Genomic DNA, 21,742 nt, shown 5'->3' with positions numbered 1-21,742 from the left:
CGCCCAGGTAAGCCCCATCTTGCATAATTTTGAAGACATTTGAAGGCAGCCCTGTTTAAGGAAGTTTTTAATGTTTAGATGTTTTATTGTGTTTTTAATCTGTTGGGAATCACCTAGAGGGGCTGGGGAAACCCAGCCACATGGACATGGTATAAATTATTATTATTATTAATCAATCTCATGACATGGCACACACACACACCATTTGAATTCTAATGCCCATCAACTTGGGGTTGTCCCCTTCAAATATTTTATTGGTGGGGAGCGAAGGGACCTCAGCCCCTAGGACTTGGACCCCTATGGTTCCTTCAGTGCAAGGGGTTGAGCTAGATGACCCTCGGGGGCATAGCTGTCAACTTTTCCCTTTTCTTGCGAGGAATCCTATTCGGAATAAGGGAATTGCCCTTAAAAAAAGGAAAACGTTGACAGCTATGCTGAGGGTCCCTTCCAGCTCTACAATTCTGTGAACAATGGGGTACACGCAGGTCCCGCTTCCTATCGCCCATTACATAACTTAAAACAGTAGGGAGGGATAGATAACAATTCTGCCAGCCGTTTGCTGACCCTCGCCCTCCCAGGTTTGGGGGCATGGCAGCGGCGGCGCGTGTCTGTGCTGTGAGAGGCAGCGCGCCCTGTCAGACGGCGTGGAAGTAATCTCGCCGCCTGAGGAGGGCACAGCAGCGCGCGCGCAGCGTCTGGGAAGGAGGCAGCTGGGTGGGGTGAGGGCACCTTCCACGCGCTCATCCCTTTTCTCCCGCCTCCTCGTCTCTCAGACAGGGGCGAGCGCGCGCGCGCCGAGCTCGTTCTGGTCGGAAATAGGGAGGCGAGATAGGCTCTGGAGCGCGCGCGCTTGCCTTGCCTTCCCTTGCCTTGCCTTGCCTGAGCGAGCTCTCCTCTCCAAGCTCGCTGGACCTGAGGGAGGAGAGAGCGAGCCCCCTGAGGAGAAAGAGACGCGCGCTATCTCTCTCCGGCCCCCCGCCCACGGCTAACTGTGAGTCCTGAGCTTCATCTATATGGAGCGGCGATATATATATTATGGTGTCTTGAGGTGGGGTGTCTTAGCAGCGGGGCGCTCGGTAGCAACAGGGCGGCTGCCTTCGCGGGAGGGGCGGTGGGTGCGGGGTGGCTGCCTGTCACCCACCAGCGCGGGCCCCCGCGCCCAGCCCTGCCCAGCCCAGGCGCTGAGGCGACGCCGAGCTCGTCTTCCGCCGCAGCTCCCCATGGCAACTGGCCGCCGCTGTTTGCGGGGATAGCCTGGCTGGGAGCCACCCTCCTGCGCCCTGGTTAGCCGGGCAGGAGAGACAGAGAGGAGGGACGAGCCCCGCTCCTGGCAAACAACCCATAAAAGAACCCCCTCGCCGTTGTCTTCCGCGCCCTGACCCCGCCAGAAAGCGGAGGGATCAGGTGAATTATATAACGGCCGTGGTCCGCAATGGGGTCACCCAGGGAAACGCGAGCAGGCGGGGAGGGGATGTCCCCGTGGGCGAGCCGGGCCGAAGAAGTCGCCATGTGTAGGGATGTGCCATAGCTGACGCCCAGCCAGGCAGGTCCCTCCATCCCGGTGGCTCCAACTCCTCCGCTTTACAGGAAGCGCGCGAGGGCTGAGGGGACTCCCGGGAGCCCCTTAGGCATTGAACCTCGAAGGCTCTCTCCATCGAGGCCGTGTGTAGTAGGTGGGGGGGTGGAGGAGCGGGATTCCCCTCCCCCCCCCGACCCAGCGTTTCTTTGATGCGCGATGGCAGAGGTGGCTCTTTCTCTCGCCGTGTGGGTGTGCCTCCGCCGTGCATTTCCACGGCGGGTGACAGCCGGGCTCATTGTAGCAGCAGCAGCCCACCCTGTTTTCAGGTCACGACTCCTCTGGCGGCCACGATGGGTGTCTGGTAGGAGTTGTGGGGCTGGGTTTGCTTGCTGGGGTTGGGTGGGTGGGGGGGAGACCATTGTGTGCTACAGGTGTGCGCCGACCCCTCTTCGGAAAGCCCCTATCACCATAGGAGCCAACTTCTAGGGGCCCCATGACATATTTGAGGTGCCCGCCCGCCCCCCACCAAAGTTGATGGGCATTGCCACCCCAATGTTGTGCGTGCACCACGTCTTGCGATCGATTGTGCGGGGCGGGGCTTACCTTACCACCACCTTATTCATATGGGAGCCCCTGGCTGTCACCATCCCTCCATCCAGAGTTTGGAGCGGCGATCGTTTGCTGGTGGTCTGGATTGGGGAGTGTCTGCTGTCCCCAGCTCCTCTGCCCTGGGGCTGGGAAGGTCGGGATGCTTGGGAAGCAGTGGCGGAGGCCAAGACGCGAGCCCCTCCTGCCCTCCTGCCGTGCTTTCTTTCCCGGCGTGTAGCTCAGCCTCTCCCACCCAGGCCGAGGTTGACAACAGTCGCCATTTCAGGCCCGCTGAAGGGGGCAACAGGCTGCCTGCTTTGCCGAGCTCTCTCTCTCCCAGCCAGCAACCCCCCAGTCGCCGCCAGAGGCTCCACTGCGCGCGCGCCAGGCGGAAACCCGCCTGATTTGGGCCAGGCTCCTTGCAGCCTGTGCAACTGTCTGCGTGGGGGAAAGGAGCTGTCTATGCTGAAGCAAGCCAACGCAGCTGAGGATTAGGGTTTTAAGAGGCCCGCTCGTCTTTCCTTCCTCCTCCATCTGTGCCACGCAGATTTGATGAGTCTCGGTTTGGAAAAGGGGCGCTTTGGGGAGAAAAGCTCTTTCATAATCAAGGGGTAAACGATTCACTTTGCGAAGCAGTGGTTTACTTCGCTTCAAAAGAACGCATTGCCTTATTATACAGAAATGACTAGCCAGGTGGTAGCCTGAGCGGAATGCATATCAACTTTGTTTTTCCAGAAAATGCAATCTCATAAATGGGTCATTCAGTTATTATTACTTCATCTCGCTTTCATGATCTGTGCCCTCTGCATTTCACTCTTGAATATGTGGACATGGGTGCATGCATATGATATCTAATGGAATGTAACGGAATAGCTACATGTTTTAATAACAGGGAAAGAAGCAAACTAAGGAGCAAAAAAAGTCAGCATTCTTGTATATAAGGGTTGTTTACAAAGCCAACTGGGATTAAAGCAAGTGGTGTGTAAACAACTGGACTTGATATGTGAAACAGGAATATCCATAGGGGGTGCTGAGGTGACTTACTGGACTACTTTCCCCATATTTGATACCCATTAGAAAATGTCCATGAATGCAAGCAATGCAGCGAATCTCCTGGCTACAAGTGTTAATTAACTTGGTTTTGGTCTGCTAATTTTGGGGGGAGCTGTGAAAAGTTTTGGTTCAATGTAGAAAAAGCATGTCAACCTGAGCTCAGATTCCTGTGGCTTAGTTAACAATACACTGCTGTTTTTATATTGATTATACAGTGAAACAGCCGTTTTCTTTGCTATGTTCATTCTAGGAATAACACAAATGCTTCAAGTGCAGGCTATCACCAGTAGAAGATTGAGTATGTTGTCAATTATAGCCAGGACCTAAAAGAAAGAGAGAGAAAGAGCAATTGGTTCAGAGCACTCAAGGGTGGTTGGAACTTGTTGGTCTTGGACAGTAGACTCCCATCCTGCAGGATAAGTAGTTCTTAAAGCTGGAGGAAGCTTCAGTTTTAAGTTTGTGGAATGACACAAGTCAGGCGCTCAAAAGGTGGAGGGGGTGTATAAAAATTCCGTCAGGTGCACCTAAAGTAGTTGTTTGGATTGCCAACCCGTATGTGAAGCCTACATCTAAGGACGTAGTAACTGAGTTTGGCTTGTTATTCAGTTTGGTTTTGTTCAACTACAGTATTGTGTATTTGTTTGGCACTTTGTGATTAAACATAGTCTAATCTGCATCCTCTGAAATGATACCTTTTATGAAGATGTCCGTACTCATTCTGAGATCAGGGGTCTGTTTCTAGGAAACTTCAGCGACTGAAACTTGCAATCCTGTATGCACACACTTACCTGAAAGTAAGACCCATTGAATTTGGATAGATATATACTAAAACTTCACTGTGAAAGAAACATGTTATACTTTCATCTTTTTGTGAGCATTTTACACATAACAGAAATAAGTACATTGTTACTTAATATTAGTAAGGTGAGTAAAATCAAACCTATCACTTTTCATTTCATATCTTTAAAGGGGCATAGATTTGAATAATATTTTAAAAGCTATTGGTATGATACAAGTGAGAGCTGCAACAAAATGTTGCAGTATAGAGTACTCCTGCTCACCACTCCAGTCAATTATGTCTTCCACAATATTCCTGTTCTCCTTACATCCAGATATGTGTGGTTTCTCCAACAGTCAGGCAACATTCCCTAGCCACAGCACTGCTCAGACTCCAGTGCACTTCTGCAAACTTTGGATGTTTCCCTTTTTCTGCTGATATCTTTCTCTTCTGTGTGGATGGTGCTGTTTTAGTTGTTTAGGCAGTGGCACCAGCTTTGAACATTAGAAAGAGAGAGACTATGCCTCTCCCCCCCGAAATCTGTTTTTCCAAAACTTGCTAGGAAATTAATTTGTAGCTGTGATTGCTAAATGCAACCCAAATGAGTGATATATCTGTGTTCATGGTGTTAGTATCTATAGATTGCTATCGATGCAAGCTATTTTACAGAGCAATTCATTCACCATTGTTGAAATAGTCCTTTTTAAAGCACATTATACAAATTGCAAAATGCCAGTTTAAAAAAAACCAACATCCTGGGTGGAGTTCAACATGGCATTTTTCCAATTGTTCTGTCTGCACAAGCATTTCGGTTTGCCAAAGTGGTATCATCCTTCATCTCCTCCCCCTCCATGCTGGTTCTCCCACACACACACCCCTGGCCAATTTCAGGGGGTGGGGGAGAGGAGAGAAGGGAAGCCCCATTGCACAAGTGGAAGTCCTCATGCACAGCTTCTACTGACGGTGCTGTTAGATGCATGTATAATTTCTGACCTATGACATAACACTAATCTCTGTAACAGGTACTAATTATCATAATCGGACAACTGAACCATATAAATCAACTGCTGGTTGATGTAAAATATCTAGGACCAAAACCATATTTGTTGCTGGTTAGCTTGCTGCCATCAGGGCCTGCGTGCAGAGTGAGATGTCACTCAACAAGTAGTGTGATCAAGTACAAAGATGGACTTACTGTTAAGCAGCATGAAACAGCCTCTTCAGGCAGTAGATTCCAGAGGGGCTCCATCTTCCCTTCCAAATGTCATTTTTTAAAGAAATGAGTGGGGAGAGATGTCATGTGTGACATCCTGCTCCACATATGACAGTATTTGAGGATGGCACTGTAATCCTGGGATGTAATCCTGACACAAAACTTGATCCAAGGCCTTACCTGTACAGGGGCTTCTTTGAATTACCTGTTCCTTCTGTATGCTGAAAGGATTTCAGAGTTACTTTAGTTTGCAGGGGGGGGGGGGCACATCCCTTTTGGCTCCAGAATCTAAGTGAAATGGAAGCTGTTGCACATCTGAGAGCTTGTTATGCAACACTGGAGCACATATGGAACTTTGGCTCCCAGCCACTGATTGTGAGGAAGCTAGAGCTCTTGTATTGTATTATTATTTATAAATGGATAAAACGTTCCCAAGGCAAATGATGCTTAAATCAGTGTAGGTGTTACCGGTACAGTGAATTCTATTGCATGGTGATGTATATGAACTCTTAATAATCAACTAGGTAGCCTTTATTTTTCTAACCATAAATGTAACAGGGGGAAAGGAACTGATATGGTATAAACTTTTAGCTTTCTTGTTGGTATACAAAATTTAAACCACAATTCAATAGATGCGATTTCATTTTATATAGCCCATGAAGCTTTAGTCTGAAACTGAGTATAAATTTTAGAATCGCCAATTATATTATTATTATTATTTTTAAAAAAGACTGGTTAGGACTATTAAGCAGCTCAATTAAATATTCAGCAGAGCAAATCAATAGTAAATAAATCCATACTGAATATCCACTGATGGGCCATTTCTGTAATTGCTCCAAATCACTCTGTGAATTACCATATTATAGTCCTCATATTTTTGTTTTGTCAATCTGCCAGATATCTGTTTGGAGGTGCAAGGAGGCTTTTAAGAGACATTAGGAAGAATGGCAGTAGGTTTTACTTTAGTTTTATTCTGCTCTGCGAATACAATTTTAAAAACCCCAGCTGAAATCCATACAGAAAAGTGTGTTTTTCAGCAGTGTAAGCTGTGGGAATAATGTAGGAGGTCATATGTACTATGCATTGAATTATTATTTGCTTTCCCCTTCTTGAGTGGGCAGGCAGTATTCAAAAAATTCAGCACATGTAATATAAATAACTCTAAATTTTGTCAAGTATACTATTTAAAGTCACTTTGTTTATATGTTTAGAAAATGCGAATAAATACAAATTCACTTCATCAATTACCCTTCAATACATTATTTTGCAAGACTAACATGATGTCCCACGAGCTTCATAATACTCTTATATGTTGATCAGTAGGCGTAGTTTCAGGCTAGCTGTACTGCTTTCTTCAGAGGCACTGAAGACTGGCTGAGCTTTTCAGTTATTTACCTCAATAGAAAACTGAAAGGGGAAAAAGTGAACAAAGGAGGTCTGTTTTGCCTGTCCCACTTGCTGGGCTGTTGTCTTTGCCCTTTTCAGTGAAGGAGGGGGTAGAGCTGGGTCAGAGTTGAAGAACACTGAAAAAGAATCCAAGTCTCATGTCTAAATGTGAATGATAGCTTAGTTTGAGTGCAGAGTGCATTTATTGAATTGAAATTTTCGTATCTGCTGGAGCTTTACGTGACAGATGGTGATGAACCAACACATAGGAGGATAGATAGAAATGTGTTCAGCCTCTGATTAAGATGTGCAATAAAAATCTAGTTATTTGACAAGGTTATAAAAAATATTGTAGGTAGTGAGACATTCAAATGTGATTTAAGGCCAAGGCCTTGGATCCATCACACAATCAAATTTACTTGTCTTGCTAAATTGTTTCGCCTACACTCTTCTTATCTTCTTCTGCCTTTCCCATGTGATTGTGTGTTGAGTACAGAGATCTATTAATCTTGATAATCAATGAATTAATAATGGGGAGCTTATTTTGCATTTTTTTGTTTGATGTTTGACTTGGATGACTTGACACCTAAAAACACGTGAGATGGAAATATGGTGCTTTTCTGTTCATAGTTTAAAGCAGAAAACACAATGATTACTTTAAAAATAACTATTCATCAAGAAAATATAAATCCTTGAATTGTACACTTTTCTGTCAACACTCAAACATTTTTTTGTGGTTGTTTTTGATGCACAAGGCATGTTTTGGTCAAAACATTTTGGATGTGACAAGAGAATCTCAGTACAGGGTTGGGTAGCTTTTCAAATGACCCCAGAAGTGAATTAGCAATTTAAATTGTCAATTTAACAAGCTATAATTAAGTTGGGACAACTTGTAGCTCTTCTAAGGGGCTTAGAACCCATGCAGGAGGGCTATAAATTTGAAGCCTGAGGGTTTTTCCTTAGCTCTCATTATGTGATGTTTCAGCTGGAAAATCCTGGCACTCCCGCTGGTATATGTGCTAGGAGGATAAGAGCTGATATCTTTAAATATTTATTTATTAAATTAATTAAAATGTCCTAGAGATAGCTTGTGAAGGATCTGTATAATTAGCCTGCAGAATTCATCTTGCTGTATGTATTCCACCCCTTCATTAACTTTCTGTTCTAGCTGTTTTATACCTAGCGGTGAGCCTAAAAACTGCTGTGGGCACATGAATATCCTTTGTGCCAAAAAATGTCAACCCAGAAGTTTACATCCTCTTAGGGGGTCCCACTCATTTACTCACTCTATCTGTCTGTCTGATGGTAATGGGATGGACGTTACAGAGCGCTGGAGAGACAAAATATAAATATATTTACCTGATTAATGGATGTTAAATGAAGTGAATGAAATAAAAATTATTTCCCCCAGTACTTTCATGTTGTTTGCTGGAACACTGGAGACAAGGGGTAGATTTATAGAGAATTTAGGTAAAGTATTGCTTAAATATCTTCATAAATGAAAGGACAATATTTTATTTTATTTTATGCAAGGCAAACATTCAGGAAAATTGGGTGAAATATATACTTCGGTCAACTCAGCCCTCCACAGTCTCCTCCTTGCTGTGGCTACATCTTTTCATATGCTAAAAACATGTTACTGTAGACCTCTGTTAAATAAAGCTTACTTCTTAGTTAAGTTTTGAACCTCCGCTTAATGTATAATATCAGTTTTCAGTTCAGTTTTAAAACCTATAGTGTATGTTTAGAGGCTCACACATTGAGGAAGGCATGAATATACTGTACTGAGTTGGATCTCTGCATTCTTAGAAGGGCTCAATCTCTGCATTCTGTGTCTGATCCACACTTGTCCACAGAGCACTCAGTTAAACTACGGAGTTCACCACCACAAAATGTAGCAATGACCTGGACAGCTTTAAAAGAGAATTCCAAGCTAAATTATTGGAAGAGAAGGCTGTCATGGTGGCTACTTGTCATGATACGTATAAGCTACTGCAAGGATTAGAGGCACTATGCCCCTGAACACTTTCAGCAGCATCATAGAATCATAGAGTTGAAAGGGACCATGAGAATCATCTAATCCAACCCCCTGCAATGCTCCTTCTTCTGCTGTTGCTCCCATGGCTCGCTTGTGATCTTTCTATAGTGGACTAGATAGGCCAGCAAGGGTGGTCAGCAGGGTTGCCTTACGTTCTTATGGACCCAATCTCCTATGATTCTTCTATGAAGGAGATTTGATGTTTGAAGTGCTGCCGAGAGCTACGTAAACACCGTAGTTGGTATCCAGCATTCCCCTTCCACATGCAGAACAGAACTTTCCCCTCTTCTGTTTTCCCCTGCAGCCTCCTGTGCACCCTCAAAATCTTCTCCAGGGAGTTGGGAGAATCTCTAGAAGAATCTTGGGGTGTCAAGTGAGAGGAGAGAAAGCGGAAGTCCCCTTGTGTGAACAGAGTTCCGTTCACAGAACACTGGACACAACTCTCTCTTCCTGCTGCTGTTTTCCATTCTTCTGTGGCTCTGTTTGCCGCTGCATGGATGTCCTATTGCGCCCTGCATGCCACCCTAGTTCCCCATGATGTTAGCTATGGAGAGCATTTGTTAGAGCCTTATTTCTAGAAGCGCTTTGATCTCTGTACAATTTATTCCAGTGTTGTTGCAATCTGTTGAGCTGCCTTTGATTTTTGAGGGGGGAAATCCATAAAACGTAGCTCAGCAGTAAACTTTGTCATACTGAAAATGCTGCTACTAGCCAAGCATAGCATATGCTGCTTTACCGTAAAATTCAGAAGCAACAAAATGACTAATCCCCAAACAGGATAGTGCATGCATAGTGTCAGCTGATGCTACTTTGTGTTTGCAAAGATGCCACTGTGTGCACAGATGCTACAGTGAAAGCAGTCCTTCTATAAGTTATATACTCACCACTATTCAGCACCTCCACAATTTTGCACCCCTGAATTATAAAGGCTTGCGTATGGAGAGCCCCAGTAGTTAGATTCATGTACACTTGGAAATGGGCTTGCTTAGTATACATGAAGTATTTTGTTATAAAGTAAATGACAGGGACAGAGCAGAACTCTATAGCTAAAATACTGGCCACATGCAGGATCAACTCAGAACTCAGTCAGCCTGAATATTTGTTTAAAGGTAAAGGTAAAGGACCCCAGAAAGTTAAGTCCAGTCGCAGATGAATCTGGGGTTGTGGCTCTCATCTCACTTTACAGGCTGAGGGAGCCAGCGTTTGTCCGCAGACAGTTTTTCCGGGTCATGTGGCCAGCATGACTAAGCCGCTTCCGGCAAAACCAGAGCAGTGCACGGAAACACCATTTACCTTCCTGCTGGAGCGGTACCTATTTATTTACTTGCACTTTTTGGTGTGCTTTTGAACTGCTAGGTTGGCAGGAGCTGGGACTGAACAACGGGAGCTCACCCCATTGCTGGGATTCAAACCACCGACCTTCTGATTGGCAAGCCCAAGAGGCTCAGTGGTTTAGACCACAGCGCCACCCTGAATATTTGTTTACCCCTCTTCAAATCAAAGTAAGGCTGAAATCCTAATTGCATTTATTAGGGAGGAAGTTCCTTTGAACATAACTGGGACTCCATGTAAATGTGAAAAGTATTGTACTGTAACTTTGTTTTACTTGCATTTTAAAGTAGTTTTTCATAGAATCTGCTGTTCCACTTAAGAAAAGTAATGATAGAAGGCGAATCCTGATCAGGGTGATGGGGAAGGTGCTTAAGCAGGCTGAAACCCTCAAAGCTCAAAGCTGCTGTTTCCATTTGCTGCAAAGATCCCCTGGGAGTATTTATTGGCATAAAAATGGCACAGGGTAAAGGTGAACTGTCCCCTTTACATTCTGCAGTCCTGTCTGAATCAGGACCCTCATGTCTGCTTAAGAGTGGTAGATCTTAAACATTCCATTTTAAAAATGGTATTAACACAATGTATAGTTTGGGCCTTCAAGTGTAGAAACAAACTGGCTTTCCCAACAGTTTCAGCATAGCAACTGTAGACCAGCTATTAAATCACCATGTTGCCAACAACATCTAGAGCTCCATATCTAGGCCAAGTCTGTACCATTCCCCCCCAATGGGTGACAACTTCTAGAGCATATCTATAGTATAATGCTGAATCGGGATGTGTGCAAAGACAGTGCTCGAAAGAAACCAACTACTTTTGCTCCTGAAACAAATCATAATCTCTAACAAGCCTTACACTCAAAGGAAGAGGATGAAATGGACTGGAATTTGTGGCTGTGTTACTGCAACCTTTTATTTCACAGCTCACTTAATTCTGATACTCTCTCGTCCTATTAGAGAATTAAGTAAAAGAAATGACCTTTCCACATTTCTACAAAGCAAGTGTAGCGTGTCTAAGTGGATCTTTCTGAGTTTTCTGCCTAGGTAGGACAAAACTGAAGTTTCATTCATCAAAAGGTTAAGAACCTAAAGTGCTACAGCTACATCAAGAAGCAAGGGGGAAATTATTTGAATCTTACAAACTATTACAACTGTATGAGTTTGTTCGGGTAATTATTATCATTTCCGTGGAAGATAGATTGGCTAGCATAAAACAATACTGTGCTATAAACAAGTAGGATTAACAGTTTCAGATCCAGGACTCACATTGCTGAATCAATCTGAAACAGTGGCATACAATTTTAAATTTTTCCTCCTGTGTATACCTCCTATCCCTGTCATTTTTCTTCGGCATGTCATCTCCTGTACTCACCTACATTGCAAGCAACCTCTTCTTCCTAAGGAACCCTGGGAATTGTAGTTATGTGTGTATGGGTTGGGGGAAATGGAGATCTATAACAAAACTTTCTAGGCAGGTGTACCTAGGGTTTAACAAAACTGGCCCCAACCAGAGGCACGGGCCTGAGGCATGTCTGCAAAAAATCCCCTATAAGACTTTGGAGTGATTGACATAAAGGTGTGTGGCAATGTGTCACCGCTGTCGCAATGATCTCAGAAGTGGGAGAAGCTTCTTGTCTTTCTTGAACCACAGCACAAAGGCATTCAATTTGTTTCACCCTTCCTTTGGACCCTCACTCCGGACGCTTTGAGTACTTGGGCAACATAAAATGTAGCAATTTCTAATTGGCTATTGTGATAAAGGTTGTTTTTTCTGGGAGGTGCACAGGGGTATGGGATGCCTCTTTTTATAGGATTTGCCCTTAACAACAGAATCCCATGAATTCTTAGAGGAGCTATTACAGTTAGTATGGAAGTAGTAGCCTTGTAGTGTAGAGATACAGCCTCTCTTTCTTTCCTTGCTCTAAACTTTCTTTCCTTCTTCTTTTTTCAAAAATGTGAACTTGGGTTATTAAGCTCCTTGGGGTCCTGAATCTCTGATTAAAGGCTTTTGACCTAAACAGTCAGTAAACTGCAGAATTAAAGTTTTGTTTCTAGTTGTGCCTTGGACCCAAACCCATGACATACCAACCACAGCTTATCCTTTTATTAACACCAACAGGGCAGGGACTGATACCTGCTGAAACTATGCCCCTCTGCTCAAATAGTAATGATTTCAAGGGGGCAGCAGTGTATTTGGGGCTCTGGAGCAGCAACTGCCGATTCTAGTAACTTGCTCTCCTTAATATGGTCTGTAATGAGGACCCTCTGTACCAAACAGATCCACAGACTGTGTGAGACTTCCCGAATCAATTGGTGTACAGGTAGCTCACTGTTTTCACTTAAGCAATTGCAGCTTTGCCTGGGTCGTGGTGGGAAAATAGATAAATAAATGGAGAGGGGGTGGGGAACGACGACCCACCATTCACTATTCCCCACTCCCCATTTTTTTATTTCCCATCCACCAACCTGTGCATCCTTGGTCACCGGGCTATGGGAAGCAAGGAAACTCTCATAGCCCTTGCGCCTTTTCCCACCTCACTGAGCTTTGAGAAGGTGGCATCAGGGCTCTGGAACCATCCTTAGAGTCCTCATGCCACCTTCCCAGAGTGCAGTAAGCAGCCCTCCTCTCTCTCTCTCTCTCTCTCTCTCTCTCTCTCTCTCTCTCTCTTGGTGTGTGTGTAAGTTTCAATTCAAGGGTTCCTAGCTTTACACAATTTCACATGTACATGTGGACCCCTAGAACGGAACCTTCGTGTAAGCTGCAAGTTACCTGTATTTAATATTTATTTACTTTTAATTTCCCATCTTGCCTAATTTTCTGATGAGACACAAGGAGACTAAGAAATCAATATTGGAACAAGATAAGTCAGACAACATCCCCCAAATTAAACCCAATCTGAGGTCATTATCAGAGTGAGGCTGGGATTTGCATTACAAGATGCATAAGTTGGAAAGGCAGAGATCCTCATTGAAATAGTAGATAATGGGATTTGAGGAAAACCTATTTTATTTTCATGGTGTAATAACTGCTGTCATAAATTTTAAACTAGTTACCTTAGGAGCTATCTAAAGAGAAGACATTAAATGTTCAGAATGTTCACTGATAATAAGAACATGGAAAAACCAAGGGTTTCCCCCCCTCCCTCCCTCCATGGTAACAATTCTGCATGGCTGCTCTAAAGGGTTCCCAAAACAATATTGCATCAGTCCAAGTGCATGCTCCATGCAGCAGAACACTCAGAGAAAATGACTTCAAATAAATAAGTGAATGTTAGTTTTGGATGAAAGTACATAGTAAATGTCACGAGTAATTAAGCTTCAGAAAATGTCTGCAAAGTCTCAGATAGTTCCAGTACTTTGAGTTCTTGACCTTTTTAATTAATGAAATTTCTGAAAGTACACTGCTGGCACAGAAGGCTTGTTTTATGTGACTCTGCTTTGTTGGTTGTGCTTTATTTTATGAATGCTTAAAACTGTGCTGTTTCCTGAAATTCATTCATTCCCTCTGGTGTATCACTGCACTTTTCAGATATAGTTTCCAGTTGGTCACAGCTGACCACAAAGCTTATATTTTATTCCTAACTTCACCCTTCTCTCTCCAAACAATTTCTGATGCAGCTAAAATATATTCAGCTTCAAGTGACATGATTAGACAAATGTGGTGTTATGGTACCTGTTAAATGTAATAACAATTCTGGACTTAAAACTAGCATTTTTATTATATTTTACAACTAAGGTAACATTAAAAATAAACTAATCATATATTTCATTTCATTTACATGGTACTAAACTGTTAACTGGGTTAGAAATGAGGGCTGGATGTTGCTGCTATTTCCAGGAACAGTGTGTATATTTGCAAGAATATAATTTTCTGCACCCGGTATTCTCATAAACTAATGAAAGGAAAAGCCACTATATGGGAGGTAATGTATTTGGTCACTGGCCTGTACTTGATTGTCAGTAATAGAACATGTTACACATCAGAAGGGGAGGGAAAGCTAAGCAAAGAAATCTATAATTTCTGCTGGTTTTAATTAAGGGAATCAATACCATTATATTTGCCCTTCTCTCAAATGCTAATAAATGCCTTTCTCTTAACAGTTTCAAATTAAAATTAATTATAAATAGTCTGATACATCTAAATGGATTAAAAATAAAGATTTCTAATGCACAAGGCAAGTTGGTATAGATGACACTTACATGCTTCTCTAAGTTGAAGCCTAATTTTAAATTCAGTTGAAATTAATGAGATTTATGTAGATACCTTTATGTTTATTTTACTATGTCTAATGCTGATTTACAACCTGATATATCTTTAAAATATCCCTGGGTGTGTCACTATTATGCCTGCTTTTTAGGTAAGTTACTGAAACTAACAAATATGACTTCTGGTTGAAGATCATGTAATAAGTCCTTGTCTAGTTGGTATCTACTACTTTGTTTTTATCAGTCGACAGATTGATATCCTATGTACAGGAGCAAATTGTACTGACCTGTGAGTTCTTCAGCCTTAGCTCTTGGTTACCAGCATGTATGTTGTTAGGATAGAAACTAGATCAGCAGAGTGATTTTTAAAAAATTTGTTTAATAGTATTGCTTCACATAATTACTTTGTGATTGGGGTGCCTGCTTATTATGGTGATGTTTAGTCTGCAGGGCAGAAACCTAATGCTATTCTTCCTCTAGCACATGTGTGGCTAATCCTCAATTTCAAGGCATAATCTGGTTCCCTAAGCAGTTTTGTTCTGGACACAGAGACTAAAAAATAAAAATAAAGTGAAAATAGCACTATGAACCTAGCCCAGCAGCCTGATTGGGTGCAATTTTCTCCCTCCCCAGTAATCAGATCAATCATTTGATGAGATGGGAGAGGGCAGTAAACCCACCACTTCAGCTGATTTATACAGATCAGCTGAGGGTGTTTCTGTGCCCTATAAATGTCTGTGGTAAGTGTGTGTGGTGGGCAACACCCAATTTTCGTCACATTTACTGCTGTGGCCTCTGGAATGTTGGCCAAGGCTCTGGGGCCAAGAATGTTGATCTCACCTGCTCTAGAAGGTTGGAAGGGTAATCCCAAAACGTGTCGGGCATAGTTGTGAATGATGTTGAATCTTTGTAGGGGTAGGATATAGAAATACAGGCATCCCCCCCATACAACGAAACATCAAACATTAAAAAAGTCATAATAGAGGGCTACCACCAGATGTCTTCAGAAAGTTGTGTAGTTTTTTATCTGTTTGACATCTGATAGGAGGGTGTTCCACAAGGCGGGTGCCACTACCAAGAAGGCCCTCTGCCTAGTTCCTTGTAACTTCACTTCTTGCAGTGAGGGAACCGCCTGAAGGAACTGGACCTTGGAACTGGACCTCAGTGTCCAGACTGAATGAAGACACTCCTTCAGGTATACAGGGCCATCTAAGGAAATGATTATAGACTATGAATGGTTTCTGGATGACAGCAGCAATACAAGATAAAATGGGGGCAGTTGGTGAAATGGGATTTAGAGAAAGCAGGTGGATGGGTATCATAACGTTGGGAAGAGTCCTTGTTCAGCTGGGCATTCACAGGGTCTTCTAGGTCCTCTGGCAGTTGCTGGAGTTTTCAGAATGGAAGGAGTGGGCCAGAACTGCTACCAAGCATGGGATGTCACACAACTCAAGCTGACCTATTCTTATTTTGGAAGTGTGTGTCTGTGTCTGCAGGGCTGGGTACCCTTTGATTGCCCTGCACAGCATCCTGTGGAAGTTATGGGCTTCCTTAGCTCCAAAGAAATTGACAAAGCTGTAGTCCCATTCATCTGAACTCATAGCAAAGTGAGTGCTGTTTTCCTTCCCTGCTCACCACAATCCTTGAGCAGCATTGGGACTATACTACATGGATGTGGCTCCCATGCCACTGTTTGAATGGAGAAAATGTGACATCCATTTGATAAAATAAGCCAGGATTGTATTCAAGCTGTAGCAGGTCAGATCACAGTTACAGTGCAAAATCTATCTTTAGGCTTAGGTTATCTGACCCATCGTATAGGGAATATTGACTCTCTTTTCATTCCTATATTTTCAAAGCTTGATGTACTTATGATAATAGTTTTCTTTTAATTAATCAGCAGAGAATTCGAGGTTTTACAATGAGCATGGCTTTGATCTAGGAGTTCACTTCTTGCAACTTTATTTATGCCAGGAACCAATTGCATTATTTGGGAAATATCAGTGAAGAAGTGTTACACTTCCTAACTATGGCTGAAAAATTGATGAAAGCAAATGTAAGCTAGTAGGAAGTAAAATTTTATTTAAATTATTTCTACCTTGCTTTCTAATTTCAAAGAAGTTTGCAAGGGGACATTAAAAACGGAAAACATACAATTAAAAACAAGAACATAAATTCATTATGAACAGCAAAAGCATGAATAAAAGCATAAAGCAGCCAGGCAGTGAAACCTCAGAATCAAAAATAAAATTAACATAATATTCAGTTAACAGCTCGGGTAAATGAAATAGTTTACCTGGCCAATGGTCTCATGACATCATTGTGAAGGCATCTTTGGGTTTGAGGTTGGTTAGTGCTGAATAGGAGACTGCCTGGGGTCCAGCAATGCAGATATCTCTCAGGGGATATTTTCAAACTGATGAACCTTGACAGAATGCCCTCTCTTTGATCATGATCTGTCTAACTTCTGATGGTGAGTTGTTGTTACATTCTTGGGTTGGGAGTAATGTAAGAGTTTAACCGACAAAACTAGTATTTCAAATTTAAAGTATAAGGTTGTAAACAAGTCCTAATGTAGTTCTAGCTTGCCCAACAATTATTGTGGATTTGTTTATCCCATCAAAGCTAGAGCTACCATACGCCTGGCTTTTCTGGGATTTACCTAGATTTCAAAGGTAGAATTGACATCCATGGGGAATTTGTTCTAGATCTTAGGCGAGTCAATCGAAAAATCATATTTCGGGGTGTCCTGGTTTTTACTTTTTGAAATATGGCAACCCTATCAAAGCAGAACTTCTTAATCTCCTTAATATCTCTATAGTGTCAGTACAATAGATTATTACATCAAAGAGCAGGGGTAGCCAACGTAATGTCTTCCATATGTTCCCATCAGTCCTAGCCAGCATGGTCAACTCTCAGGGGTAATGGGAGCTGTAGTCCAGCAACATATGGAGGGCACTGTATTAGCTGCCCCTACCTTAAATGTTTCTAGGAGTTGGTAATTAAGTTGTAGTTCACCAGTATTCAGGCAATCAGTATTTATTGGTCAAACCAATATGGCAGGGGTAGCCCTCCCCGCCCCCCGATGCTATTGGACTCTAACTCTTATCATTGTGACAATTTGCCATGAGGTGTGTGTGGGCTGATGGGAGTAGAGTCCAACAATATCTAGAGGGCACCACAATGATTATCCCTGTATCAAGAGTGCACCAGGTAACATATGTTGCACTGGACAGCCATGAGTAAGAATATACTTGGAGTGGCTGAGCAATGGATGCTTCAGAGCGTAACACGAGGCAGGAGACTTATCTACAAAACTACATCACTGTCTCTGTGTGGACATGAAGAGGTGAGGTTGGCATATTACCTTAGTTCAGTAACACACTTTTGGACAACTCTGCAAATGTGTTGACTGACATCATGCTCAAATTCTGGATAATATTTCCATTGAGTACTGTGCATCACATAGAAATGTGTGTTTAAAGTGATCTTTCTGCTATTAGTATTTACCAGCTAAGGGCGGGGGGAGTGAAGTGCAGAGCTAATTCTGCAGTATGTTTAGGTAACCCACTATACAAACTCTAGTTCCACTTTGAAATGTGAGAGTGAATTGTAGTCAGTTTTAGTGATGATAAAAGTTTTTTTAGTAAACAATATTGTAAATTTGTTCTAACACAGAAAGGTGAAAACTCTTTTTCTTTTTTTAAATCACTACTTGACTTTGGGTTTTGCCTGACAGGCCTTATATCCCTTTATTCAAATAATGAGGAACAATATTGTTATTGTCAACTGGAAATGCCAAGTGCATGTTTGGCTGAAATGACTTTTATTCCCCATACAATTTATTTTTCAGTGCAAAAACGGAGTCCTTTCCTTTTTTTAATGGGTAGGAAATGTCACAAATTATTCTAAAGCATAAACTAACGAATTGCGTATTCCAATGGAAAAAAAAATCCTGTCACATCCATCCAACAAACAATTTCACTCTAAATATAATATAAATGGTTAGTGTATCTCTAGAAGCAAGCAGGCCACATTATAATTATACACTGAAATTGCTTTCCAGAGGCAGATGTCAGTTTAGTATATTAATCTTGTTATTTGGTGCATGTCGTCAAATCAGTAGCATATGAACCTTGCTTTCTTACATTTTAGGTCAATGACTCTAAGGGCAGAACTCTCCACAAAAATTTCCACATTGTTATAGGATATATTTTTTGGATTTGGGTTATTATTTAGGTTTCAGTAATCTTCATATTTAGTTGATTTTTATGCACTATGAGTAGAATGAATATTTAGACTAGTTGTTATTATTATGAAAAGGAGGACTATATTTGTTTTAGTTAGTTCACTCAGTTTTCAAATGAAAGCAGCTGGGGGTTTTCATTTCTAAAAATAAGAATAGTGTTAGGAGTTTGGGTGCCAGAGTTTGTGGGTGCAACACACCAATACTTCCTGGATTTAGTAAGTGTTAGAATTTAATCAATGCTTGGAGAGTTAAACTGGAAGTCAGACTCCTAATAGATGAACTTAGCTTCCCATGTTGAGAACATTAGCAGTGACAGGGAGATGGGCCATCAGCAAGCCAGAGACTTTCTGCCAGCCAACAGATAGGTGAAGCCCCCCGTCCCCAGAGCTTTGAGATAAGCAATGCCAGAGTTTTTGTGAGGAGGAAGTTATAGGATTTGAGTTGGCTGTGGTGTGATTGAGGGGGAAGGTGCCAGTCTGTGAAAAGCAGCAAGCTGGAGAGTGGGGTTCAGAGCACAATGTGGGCTGATGGTTTGAATCACAGGCTACAGCAATAGGAGAAACAGGACCTGCTTGGAGTGTAATGCTCCATTAAGTGTATATGTGCAAGTAAACCATATATCATAAAGACGCCCCAGCGCCTCATTTCCAAAGGAAACACAGACCCTGAGTAAGTGCCCGGACCCTTGGAATCTTGCACTGCTGTGGAAATTGGGGAGGTGTGTAACAATAGTTTGCTGTACAAAACAAGAACTATTTTTCACACTGCCCGTTAAAGAATGAGAGAAAAATGATTGTGTGCCTCATTGGCTATCAATATTCTTTATAAAATACAGTTATTAATGAATAATAATACATTAGTTAGTAAAAACGATTTATACTGTGGTAGGACATGCAAAGTAATATTTTTTTTAAAAAGCAGAGCAACTGATGAGAAGGTGCAGGTGATAAATGAGAGAATATCTGCAGCTTAGGCACCAGGCAAAAACTTTCCTTTAGGCCTCTGGCCTTTAACTAACTAAAGCTATCTTTTAGAAGTGGGTGGGATGTTTTCAGTGCCCCTCTCTGGTTTTAACGTATCCATGTGGGGCTGTTTGTTTGTTTGTTTGTTTGTTTGTTTGGTGTTTGGTTTTAAGTCGCTTTGGTTTGCCTTGGGCAAGATAAAGTGGCTAACAAATTTAATAAATGATAATAATAAAGATATGATAAGAGATGTCCTAAAGTTTCTGGAGTTTCAGAGTAGCATCACTCTTGTGTTGGCTTAGAGTAATGTTGCCTTTTTTTGCTTGGTTTATTTAGGCTACATGGAACTATACTATGTTCACAGGAAGTGCTACACTGCAGCAGAGACACTCCAGGTTGCTTTAAAACAGGCCCAAAATCTTCCTTTTTTTCTGTGAAGGACCACAACCACAGGAAAAGTCAGCTGGGTGTCAGGATCAGTGGTGGGAAGAACTATATCTCTCTCTCTTTTTCTACCAACCCTATCTCTTTGTCTTGCTCTCTCATCTTCTGTTCTCACTCCCATTCCTCTCTCTTTGACTTCCTAAGCAAGGCAGCAGCTTAGCGCCATATGTTATCCTCTGTAGGAAGGAGGAAGAGGAGAGTCCCATACTTCTGGACTGAGATCAGGGCTCTTCTTCTTTCCATTTGCTGTACATAGTGACGTGGTAAACTGGACATAGACCCTTTGAGAGGCACAGCAGGAACTGCGGAGCCTGGGATACCGTACATCAGCGCCATCCATGAGGGGATTATCTGCTGTTGGTCACTTCCTTCCATCTCTTGCTGACCTGTTCATCTTCCTTTTTCTGTGATAGTACTATTTCACTCTGCTCCACCTTTTGCCTCAACAACCCAGTATGGACCAATGGAATAAATGATTTAACCCTTCAAGGCTCCAGTCAGCATGTTGTTGTTTTTATAGATGTATGTCAGACTCTTTAGGATTTAGCATCTTTTTTAGTAATTCTACAACAACAATAAATCACCTTCATATATTTTCCCATTATAACTGCAATCTCTCTCTGGAGAGTTCTGCAAGAGCTTTTATTGATGCCTGTTTGTGAAAGCTTTTTTTCCCCCTTAGTGTTTAACATTTGTGCAGCCTGTTTGGTTTGTATAGACTCATCAGCCACCTCTGCATATGTGTAGGCTTGCGTTTTGCTTGCATTTAAAATGTTTGATCTTTGTATAGCATCAAATCGTTTTTGAACGAAGCAATGTTTTAAACAATTTTTGTTGCGGTTATTCCCTCTTTGGTTTCATTCTGCTAGCTCTCCTTTCTGGTGTTCAGACTCTATTAACTTGCATATTCTGTGCTTTGAAAATGAGATAAAGGTTTGAGTTTATCTCCAAGGTACTGCCAACTTATCTTCAGGTGGGATGCCCATTGCCAACTGCACTGATGACTCTGAATGCAGTTGGTTTAAATTAGGTGGATGTGGACCTGAGAGAAGCTAGGTTCCATCCAGGACCGTCACCAAGTCCCACCTTTTGGTTGGCCACGATTGACCCATTTAAATTCAGATTGTGGAAAGTCCTGACAGTCCCCTGCAGCCAGCTGAGGTTGATGACACTGTTGGCTGGTCACAGGGAAAGGAATTTTTTTGCCCCGGTTCACCTGTGGCATGGGGGAGGATGTCTGCTGAGAAGACAGCAGATCCAGCTTCCAAGGAATGCACTCCAGCCATCGCTGCCACTGTGGCATTGGTCAGTGATTCATTCCTTGGAGACTGGTTTTGCTGCCCCTATGGATTCTGCCACCCAAGGCAGTCACCTCACCTTGCTTCATGGGTGGGCCACTCCTGCAGATACTTCTTGGGGTATTAGCTCAGTGCCACCTAGAAGAGCTAAACAAGATACAATTAAGCATACACACTGGTGGTAAAGAGATTTTTCCACAACTGTATAGCAAATGATCTGATATTTGTCATCTTTTGCTGGTAATGAGAGGTACGATACTTCCTAATATTAAAGCAGTGTACAGTGGTACCTCTGGTTACATTAAGCTTGCTTCGTGCTCATGAAATATATCACATTACAGTGGTACCTCGGGTTAAGTACTTAATTCATTCCGGAGGTCTGTTCTTAACCTGAAACTTTCCTTAACCTGAAGCACCACTTTAGCTAATGGAGCCTCCCACTGCTGCCGTGCTGCCGCCACCCAATTTCTCTTCTCATCCTGAAGCAAAGTTCTTAACCCGAGGTACTATTTCTGGGTTAGCGGAGTCTGTAACCTGAAGCGTATGTTACCTGAAGCGTATGTAACCCGAGGTACCACTGTATATTTTGTTGTTGTGGCTCACAGACATGTTCTGCTTGAATTTGGGTGCAAAGATGAAAGAAACAGTATGCCAACCATTGTCGTTGACATATTTCTCTTATT

At 42.5% G+C, this 21,742-nt stretch overlaps 1 protein-coding gene across 37 annotated transcripts in view; it reads left to right on the top strand.

Moving 5' to 3' along the window:
* The first annotated feature begins 644 nt into the window (after window positions 1–644).
* Window positions 645–21,742, top strand: part of NRCAM (neuronal cell adhesion molecule) — a 139,218-nt gene continuing 118,120 nt past the window's right edge. For 9 of the 37 annotated variants that reach the window (XM_083463322.1, XM_083463337.1, XM_083463320.1 and 6 more), the window contains exon 1: window positions 791–991. The gene's annotated coding sequence lies outside the window, so the exon portion shown is untranslated. Of the gene's footprint in view, window positions 992–1,161; window positions 1,405–1,563; window positions 1,881–21,742 lie in introns of those variants that run through there. The other 28 variants (XM_083463317.1, XM_083463330.1, XM_083463349.1 and 25 more) reach the window with 11 other exon arrangements.

The sequence above is a fragment of the Podarcis liolepis genome (genome assembly GCF_965112155.1).
Source record: "Podarcis liolepis genome assembly, chromosome: 10".
NCBI lineage: Eukaryota > Metazoa > Chordata > Lepidosauria > Squamata > Lacertidae > Podarcis > Podarcis liolepis.
Note: the sequence above shows the minus strand (reverse complement) of the source record. Positions and strands in the feature narration are given on the sequence as shown.